The sequence below is a fragment of the Miscanthus floridulus genome, chromosome 2 (genome assembly GCF_019320115.1).
Source record: "Miscanthus floridulus cultivar M001 chromosome 2, ASM1932011v1, whole genome shotgun sequence".
NCBI lineage: Eukaryota > Viridiplantae > Streptophyta > Magnoliopsida > Poales > Poaceae > Miscanthus > Miscanthus floridulus.
In genome coordinates, this window is record NC_089581.1 from 19,384,329 (window position 1) to 19,393,982 (window position 9,654).

The window sequence follows — 9,654 nt, forward strand, 5'->3', positions numbered from 1 at the left end:
GGCCTTAGGGTCTGGCGAGACCTTCCAAGCCTCCAATGCCATCTGGTCAAACAAACCACCGGTATCAAGCCATCAGGTATCAGCAAGACAGGAAACCTGGTTGCATGCAGCCGCGAAGCGATGGAATCACCCCAAGACGTCAACATAAATGTTGCAACGAATTCCAGTTGAACATAAGCTAAGCGAAGCCACTGCCACTCTGTTGGCCATGGATGCGTCAAATATCATAAAAGCCAACGACAGCTTAAGACATGGGGCATGGCCGCACGGGGCACATGACACAACACAAGGGCTCACATTGAAATGATTCTATAGAGTGAGTACAACACACATCAACCTTTACAACGTACCCAGTGCAGAAAGCTCCTGCTCTATGCAAGGTCTGAGGAAGAATGTCAGTGACAAGCCTTACCCTCGCCTGTGCAATGTGAGAGACCTCGACTCGAATCCAAAACCTTCCGATCAAAGGTGCAGGTGCCTTACCCTCGCCTGTGCAATGTAAGAAGATCGTGACTCAAATCCAGGACCTTCCGGTCAAAGGCGGTAAGACTCTACCGTTTGCACCAGACCCGCCCTTCACACATCAACCTTTACATTCCGTTCACTAATTCTGATGCGGTGAAAACGAAAAATCTACCATCCAACTTTCCCGCCAGCTCCCCACTCCCCTATTCATGTCAGACTAACCTCCTAACAAAGAGCCCACTCCAACATAGCTTGTACACCAGGCAGCCCATCTTCGGGTGCCTAGGTGAAATGGACCGCTTACTTCCCGTATCCTACAATTGGGAAGTAGTGGATGAAATGGGAAAAAAGAAGAGAAAGAAAAAGAATATGGGGTGGAACATTGTCAAATATACTTTACACAATCACTGAGCTTCTACCAGAGCCATAACGGAAGAAGCTTCAGAGATGTTATAGCCAGAAAGACTTCTTCTCGCCATATCCTGTGCATGGAACACCCTTCTCTTCTTCTTCCCTTTTGCTAAAAAGGGTCTGGTCTGAACAATCCAGACCCGCTCCACAAGCTGTATTGTACAATTCGCATGCAGAGTAGCATACCCGGAGCCTGTTGTCTCCATCCTCGTCACACCGTTGAATTGAGATCTGATACGAGAAGTTCGATCAGAGGCAAAGTTAATTCATTGATAGATGATAGATTTGCTGATATCATATTAACATTAACATTAACATTTGTTTTTCACATGACTCAAGTGACATGATTGACAGCACTTGACAAAGATCAAGGACAAGGATACCTACTGACAAGTGGATCTCACTAGCTAGTTATACCGGTTTAAGTAGAGTGCTCGTGCGCAGGTAGTTAACACAAGTATAGCTTAGTAGCACCAGTAGTTAACACAAGCTAGACAGTGCTACCTATTGCTCATCTAGTGTGTTCATGAATTTATTTAGCAACAATGAGCAAAAGCCTAATCCAGAAATGAGTATGCAATGGCAAGCTTAAGTTTGTCAAGTATTTGGAAAAAAAAAACTTCAGCAAAAATCATGATAAAAATGTTAAAAGAGAAATGGTCAAAGAAAGCAGTACCCAGCAGGCTAGCCGCTTTGCAGCTGCTGCACAATTGGCATTGTTGAAGAAGTTAAGGAAGGTCCGCCCACTTGGCATCAATCTATTGTAATTTGGCACCAGAACTACAGTTTCAAGCTGCTGCAGTATACTGAGTTCACTTGGCGCACAATGCTGCCCCTCTGAATCTCTAACAAGTACATCATGACACATTGACAGACTGGGCAGTATTGCAGAACCCTTCTGACATGTGTAGCCCGCATAATCTGAACAACGGAATTCACATTTACCATTATCACAAACCCCTCCATGTAAACTACATTGTTCATCGCAAACCGCTGCATAAAAAGAAAGGAGGAAATTACTTCTTGCTACATGAATAAGAACAACATGAAGATAAGGCATTTATTTCATTCAAAATCCATTACCCCAACATGACAACTGTCAAGCAAAACATTCCACCATGTCATAAATCTTATAAAGGGGCGTACCCAGTGCAGAGAGCTCCCGCTCTGTGCGGGGTCTGGGGAAGGGTGTTAGTGGCAAGCCTTACCCTCGCATGTGCAATGCGAGGAGACCGCGACTCGAACCCGAGACCTTCCGGTCACAGGCGGTAAGACTCTACCGCTTGCACCAGGCCCGCCCTTCCATGTCATAAATCTTATATTCTTATGAATTCAACCAAACCATCACTGTGTAAATATGTCCTCCCTTCCAGCCAACAATGCTTGTCACATTTGACTTTGCATGGTCTTCAATGTATATCTTTGACCAATAATATCTTCTAGGATATATTCTTAAAATCCTCCAAATTTATGATATTTTGCAAGTATGTTCCAATAAAAATCTACACATATTTTGCATGTCTCCAAACTAAATGATGTAAAAGTTTTTGACGTTGTAGTTTTCAAGGTTTGACCAAATCTTATCCTCATCAACGTGTTTTTGTAACTAGAGAGTAGTAAGAAGAAACCAGTAGTAAAAGTTTCACCTGTTGAGCAGTCAATCCCTGTCCATCCACTTTCACATTCACAGATCCCATTAGCTTTGCATAAACCATGGTTACTGCACTTGTCTGGGCAAGATCCTGTCCACCACACCAACAATAGTGAATTTGTGAGGTATAACGGAATGAACACTTCAAGGTGGCTGCAATTTTCAACAGTTTATGAACACCACAATCCTGTTGTATCATCTAATTCACGATATCAATTTTGCAAGGATAAACACATTATGTGTAGTTCACACTACTGAAAATGATCAAAGTGGTAGATACTTACATGCCGCCTATTTCTTTCATCCTGGTTGACAAATGACAATACATGGAGCGAAACAACAGAAACCTAAATGCCATTTCCTGACCTAAGCTACTATGTGACGAATTGCTTGACCTAAGCTACTCATTTATTTTTAAGATACCCTTTTCCTAAGTCGATGCCAATTTGGAATTTCTACATTCAATGACAAATTGACAACAGCTTTGACCATTCAAATACACAAATATTTAAATCTATCATGTGAAAAATCAATATATATAGATTTGTCATTGAAGTACCTCCCTAATATTATACAATTTTCATGATCATTTCTAACATAGTATTTCTATAAACAATTAACAGAACAGTATTCAAATGGTATTAGTGACTGGAATAATATCTTCTTAATACAGAAATAGTAAAACGTTAGAGAAGTTTCAAAGAAAGTGATAATTAGAAGAAAAACACACATCCGATGTCATTGTGGAGGAAATAGAAGCCAAGGGAAAACATATACTCACTTCTGCTGCAGTCATGACCATGAAAACCAGGAAAGCAGTGACAGGTTCCATCAATGCAGTCACCGTTAAAACTGCAGGACTTTGGACATTGGCCAGTCACTGGAACTGGTACAGTAGCACACAACTCATGATACACCGGGCAAATTAATTCCCCTTCAGAGCAAAAATAACTTCTATGAGAAAAAGACAAATTGATCTGTACACCTTAAGTAACAACCCTCACCATTGAATCCTGGAAATTGAACAGGCCCACCGGATTGTGGACATGACTTCCAGATCCCATCAACAGCAACCTAAACAAGCATGGGTTTCAGAACACAGCACCTCTAGATTGACATCAGATGTAACAATGCACTCGACCAGGAAAAAGTAAGATAATATCACTCAAAAGTAGAAAACCCAATTATTTAAACTGTTGAAAGGGTCATCTTCAATAATCACCCCCAAATTCTTAAGGCATGCAACTGTACTTTTTTTCTCGAATACGCAGGAGAACTGAGTAGCATTCCATTAAGAAGAGTAGTTAAATATTTTCAAGAACCCCACACCACTCGTACAACTATGGCACTGTTTGGATCCACTCAACTAAAGTTTATAGCTAGCTAAAATTTCAAAGCTAAACTTTAGCCAGCTAAAAGTTCTCCTAGCTAAACTTTAGCTGGGGTGTTTGGATCCTCAAGCCAATAGACTCAGCTAAACTTTAGCTGCGTTTAGCTGGGTTGAAGCAGCTAAACCCAGCCAAACTTTAGCTGGTCTTTTAGCTGGGCCGTTTGGATCCTTAGCAGCTAAATTTAGCCAGGCAGCCAGCTAAAGTTTAGTTGGTGGATCCAAACAGGCCTTATACTTATGGTGATCACAATGCACATCACAATTAATAAAGACATTCGAGCAGAAAATAAAAATAGAATTCAGCAGAAAAGGAACCTAAGACAATGGAATGCAAAGGAAAGTAGGAAACTCAAGTGTCAGCTGATGGAGTGAAGTGTATTCACCTCTAGTGAGTTATTCGTACAGCGATGCTGATAACAGCCATTTCCTTGGGTCATAGATCCCCGTACAAACCCAGTTCGCACTAGAGTTGAGGCCATGCACCTGCTCATTAACAAATTCAAAATTATTACAACACAACTAGTGGATGTAGTTGTGCATATATCCAAATCATTTGTAGGTCATGTCACCTCGAATTACTTCCTCGCACTTCACCTAACATTCTGTCAGGCGCCCGTGCACTATTTACATCAGTGCATGAACCATCAGAATAAGCAACATAGTATGTGCAGTAGTCTGCTAATGAAGACTGACCACCTGCAGACATCAAATTCGGAACATGATATATGCAAGGGAATAAGTACAGCATACTACAATTCAGACATCAAATCCAGTTAATAAAAGACGATCAGAAATCATAGCAACTGAAGATATCACAAAAGGAGCATTGGGTCTAGAAACTCTACAACAAGGGGGCACAAGCAAGCAATGTAAAATATACAGGTTGATTCACTAGACCATATACTAGAAACAGGTGCCTCTGTCTGTTACCATATAATTGCCGTTGCACCATAAATCACTGCTAGGTGGCTGCACACCACTCATCATTGTTCGGAACCATGCAAGTAAAAGGTGTTACTTGTCACTTTTTTTCTTTCTTTTTGTGGAAAGGGTTGATAACCCAGTAGAAGATATCTGTGCAAACTTACATATGTGATGAGTTTTGTCATTCTGTTATTCAACGTGGATATATATAGTCTATAAAGGCCCCATTGTGGCTACTGTTTATAAATGGGATATCACATGAGGTGAAATAATGGTGTTTAATGATAGTGTTGATTAAAGGATTCCAACAGCGCAAACAAATTAAGAATCAATTATTCAATCATGTCCCTTTTTTCTGTCATTTTATTTTTCTGTGCGTGTTGTTACTAACCTTGGGGATTTGAGAAGATAATCACTCCACAAGTGGAGAGGACTATATATAGAGAGCCTCATGGGCTATCTGGGCCTATAGTATAAGGGCCTTCATACACTTAACACGTGTGTGGGTGAGGGGGGGGGGGGGGGGGGGGGGGGGGGGTATGCAGATCTGCCCGCATCCACCCCCTATAGATCTACCAATTCCAAAAAAATACCCTGAGTCGTTAAACCCAGCTAGAGCTCAAGATCGATTCCAACCATGGTTTGAGAACTTCTTAGATTTTGTTATTCAGTAATACATCGCATAATGACAACTTTATGCTAAATAACAACTATGTGCAAACAATAATCTCGTCTAACTATCTTCACCAAATCTTAGGCTTGATCTAAATCAAGTTACCTTGATCCCTACAACTCAAACCAAATTTTGTATACATTTCGAACACACAAAACAATTCCTTGTATTCTATGGCCTCTGCTTTAATTAAACTAGAAAGGACTCAAAGGAGTGTAAGAACTAATAGAATTAAAAAAAAAGTTGAATTTTTGTGAAGTTTCCATTTAATATAATTCAGCATCCTGTTTAATGTCATAAACGTAATAACATATGCCTACATTTGGGCATACCTTTATTGGCTTGGGGAAAATATTGAGCCCATTTGGGCAAGTCCCCCACTATAGCTTACTATAGGGCAGTAACCTTCTGCCTCCCTATTATATGTGCATCCTGATAGTTGAGTTGTATTGCAATGGTATGCCCCCTTTCCATGAGTTGCAAGGAGATATAACGAACTCTGTTCCCTGATTCCGACCCCAATCTAAATGTTCTGCCATGCTGTAATTAGCTTGATACCATCCACTGTCCTCCAGTAATGCTAAAGTCCATCCTTGAAACCACTGATCTTGTATCAACTGACCCAGTCATGATCTCATTCATTAAGAGCCTCTTCTCCCAATGTGAACCTAATAGTATATCAAATGCGAAAAACAAATGAATGTGCTCAGAAACTTGCACGATGCAGACATATATCAGTGAATGCAAAAAAAAAAGGAAAGAAAATAAAAATAAAAAACTATAAAGGACTCATGTTATCTACCTGAGGTGCCCCTGCCTCCCCCGTCTTCCAATTCTAACCCAGTGAAGTTTTGGGAAAATGCCTAGCACAAGACAAAAAAAAATGGTTAGTTTATATGAAGTGCTTTCCTAAGTAAGGAGCATGAAACTAATTAACTGCCACTAATGACTCAATTAACTTTTTTCACATCTTTAGTTAGAACTTACTTCATAGTGATGTCTCGCGTGCATGACAACTCGTGGTAGCACAACACGGGTAACCATTCTTCCAAGCTTTTCGTCCAAAGTTTGAACAGTGACCTGAAGGAACAAATAGATAAACATAGATTAGAGAAGAATATTGGTCGTTAAGCTAAGCATGCCACGCTGTGTGGAATTTTATTCTTTTCGTCCAGTAAACATTCACACAGAAGTAAGGAGGTCATGTTCTCAAATTCTTCAGCAATCATTGAGTTGCCGGCATACATTTTACCATAAATGTCATCGTGAACTGGTTGCCCAACATGTGACGAAGCTTATAGGCCTTTCTCAACTTGCTTATATTTATTATCTCAGAAGCCAAGTCATGGCGATTATTATAGCATAAACACTCAACAATCTCAGATTTTCCTACACAGACCAATGAAATCTTCACGTAACTCCCAAGACTCCAACTTATAAGCACCTGTAAGCTAAATTTATTTAACCATTCTCAGGCTTGTCCTCTTGACTGTAAGCCCTCGTATTAGCACTATATGGTAACTGCCAAATAGATTATTCAACAAACCAACAGAGTTGACATCGCCCATCGAATTGCTAGCGCTTTAGTCACGGAAACATTAAAAGCAGGTCGAAGTGTTGCAGCCCAAATTTTAATAAGGTAATAATGCTGAGCATTAGGGTCTCTTTTAAGCAAAAGAAAATATATCACAAGAATAAAGTGGGAAATATATTGTTATACCTGACCACGTCTCCTTTTCCTTTCATCACGAAAATGTGTGAAGGCATGAGGATCAAACCCTAGAACATGCATAACCTCATGTATTAGAGTAGCTGAAAGTAATGTTTCGGCTTCAGCTGTCAAATGACGAGGTGCCACATTAACATGTCCTAAAGGCAGAAAGAGAATACAGGTAGGGTCAGAACAACACTAGAAACTCCTGACAAGTGGATTTGTACATAATTGAGTTGGTTCACAAACCTGCAATGGCCCGACCCCACTGGTCACGTTCGCAGGCCACAGCCCATGCAAGGGTGTTACCTGTCGTTGGTCTAGTTGTTACTAAGAGGACTAAATCAGCATTAGCAACACCGTCTGCAATTGAGGGGAGATTCACATGACAATATAGAGTCAGGCAATCAGCAAGCAAGAATGCAAGATTGGTAAACTGATTCATTAAAACTGAAAATTACCTTCAACATAAGCATGGGGTAGTTGTACACCTCCATCCTGACCACAAGCTGAGTACCCACTGAGCCGTAGGTTCCCCTTGACAGGTTCAACAGCTAGAGCTTTTCTAAACCACTCTACTGTTTGTCCCAGTGCCTGTTAAATGACTCCATTCAACAACAAAACAGAAGTCAGCAAAACATGGAAATGGGGATATGAAAGTTACATCTTCTATGGCAGTCGAGTGTGTTCGGTATGCTTTTTAACTGAACCTGCTGAGAGACAACAAAAGCACAAGAACGGCACCTTCCGGAGACGTTGCTTTTTGTCCTCCCCAGCTATGTCCTCAAGGGTGCAATTGTACCAGCAGTCTCCCACCAGTGGTGGATCGCCATGAGGATCGCATATAGGTGTTCCTGGTGCTGATGGTACAGGAGGTTCGCCAAGCTACCAAATACAACAACAACAACAACAACAACGCCTTTCAGTCCCAAGCAAGTTGGGGTAGGCTAGAGTTGATAATGTGACAAGTCCCAAGCAAGTTGGGGTAGCCAAGCTAACAAATAGAAACAACAAATTCAATTCTACTACTCAGATAAAATAGCTGCTGGCGCAATGAGAAAGATAATGTGACAGACTGACCTTCACGATGTCGCCAACATTTTTACAATCCCGGTCGGGCGAGTGCCCGACGGCATCATAATTGAGGTATATCCGTATTGGCTTCCTGTCATTCTTCTGTGGAGCACGCCAAGACGACACGCCCAACAAGTGTCGTCCTCTTACACGCTCCGCTTTCCCCCGAGACTCATGGTACACTTGTGGCATGACAGAGTACTCCTTCCGCCCAGCTCGTCGCCGCTGATGTAGTATCTCATCATGGATGCAGGAGTGGCTAAGGTAGGCATCCTTCTCTCCAGCTTCGACGTCTTGTGGAAACAATGCTTTGCTTTCACCAGAATCCGCACCAGCTCCTCGAGTCCAGACTAGAACCAACACAATCTGCAACACGCGAAGAGAATGGAAGAAAAATCATCAAGATCAATCCAAAAGCACTGCTCCATCCAATGGTACTTGACCGCAACTTATAAGAACCCCAAATATTCACAAACAGAGAGAGAAACGTCAAAAAATCCACATGAATGATCCAACCCTGCTGTACCTAAACTTGGTCACGCCCCAAGCATCCAAAAATAGCTTTGAGAGACTGAGACAGACGAAACTTGGTCGTTGCGCCAACAGTGCGCAGAGAAAAAGTAAAACCCTACGCAGCAGGAAGCCAAATCTCCCAAATCAACCTCCAAACACGAGACGCGAATCAGCCCATACAAATTCGCTAAGAGGTCGCTGAAACCCCCAAGGTTTCCCGATCATTCCTCCCCAAATCTGCTCCGAGTACTCAGCTCCCGACGCCCGCCAAACCCGTACCGGATCGAGGGCAGCAGCTCACCTCGACGCTGACGAGCCAAAGCACCCTCCCGCGCCAGCCGCGGGGCGGTGCCCCGGCCTCCATGTACGCAGCCGCCCGCAGCGCCCAGCCGCTCCCATTCAGGGCCTCGCCCACGACGCCGCGGCCGCGAGCCTCCGTGTCATCGCCCGCGCAAATCCACCCGTCCGCCTGCGCCCGCCGCCTTGAAGCCCGCGCCGCCGCGGACGGGTCCCGCCGCGTGCGCCGAGCCCCACGGGACCCGCGCGAAAGCGCAAGCGCAACCACCGCAGCCGGCCTCAGCGGCCGGCCGCTGGAGCGGATCGAGGCCTGCCGGCCGCGCGGGCGGCGCCGGAATGATTAGGGTTTGGTGGAGCCGCGGGAAGCAGCTGGCTGCCCGCCCAACGCCAACGCGCGCAGAGGGCAGGGCAAGGGGAGAAGGCGACGAGGGCAGGTGAGGTGTGCGGGAGTGGTGGTGGATTTAGTCGTGAAGGCTACTAAGCAGGAGAGGGGACAGTGATGAGGAGAGAAAGACAGAGCCAGCCAGCCAACAGAGCCGAGATTG

The 9,654-nt window shown here is 43.4% G+C and overlaps 1 pseudogene; it reads right to left on the reverse strand.

Annotated features, from left to right (window-relative positions):
• Positions 1 to 293: 293 nt before the first annotated feature.
• LOC136519060 (uncharacterized) lies at positions 294 to 9,323 on the reverse strand (annotated as a pseudogene).
• Positions 9,324 to 9,654: the final 331 nt, after the last annotated feature.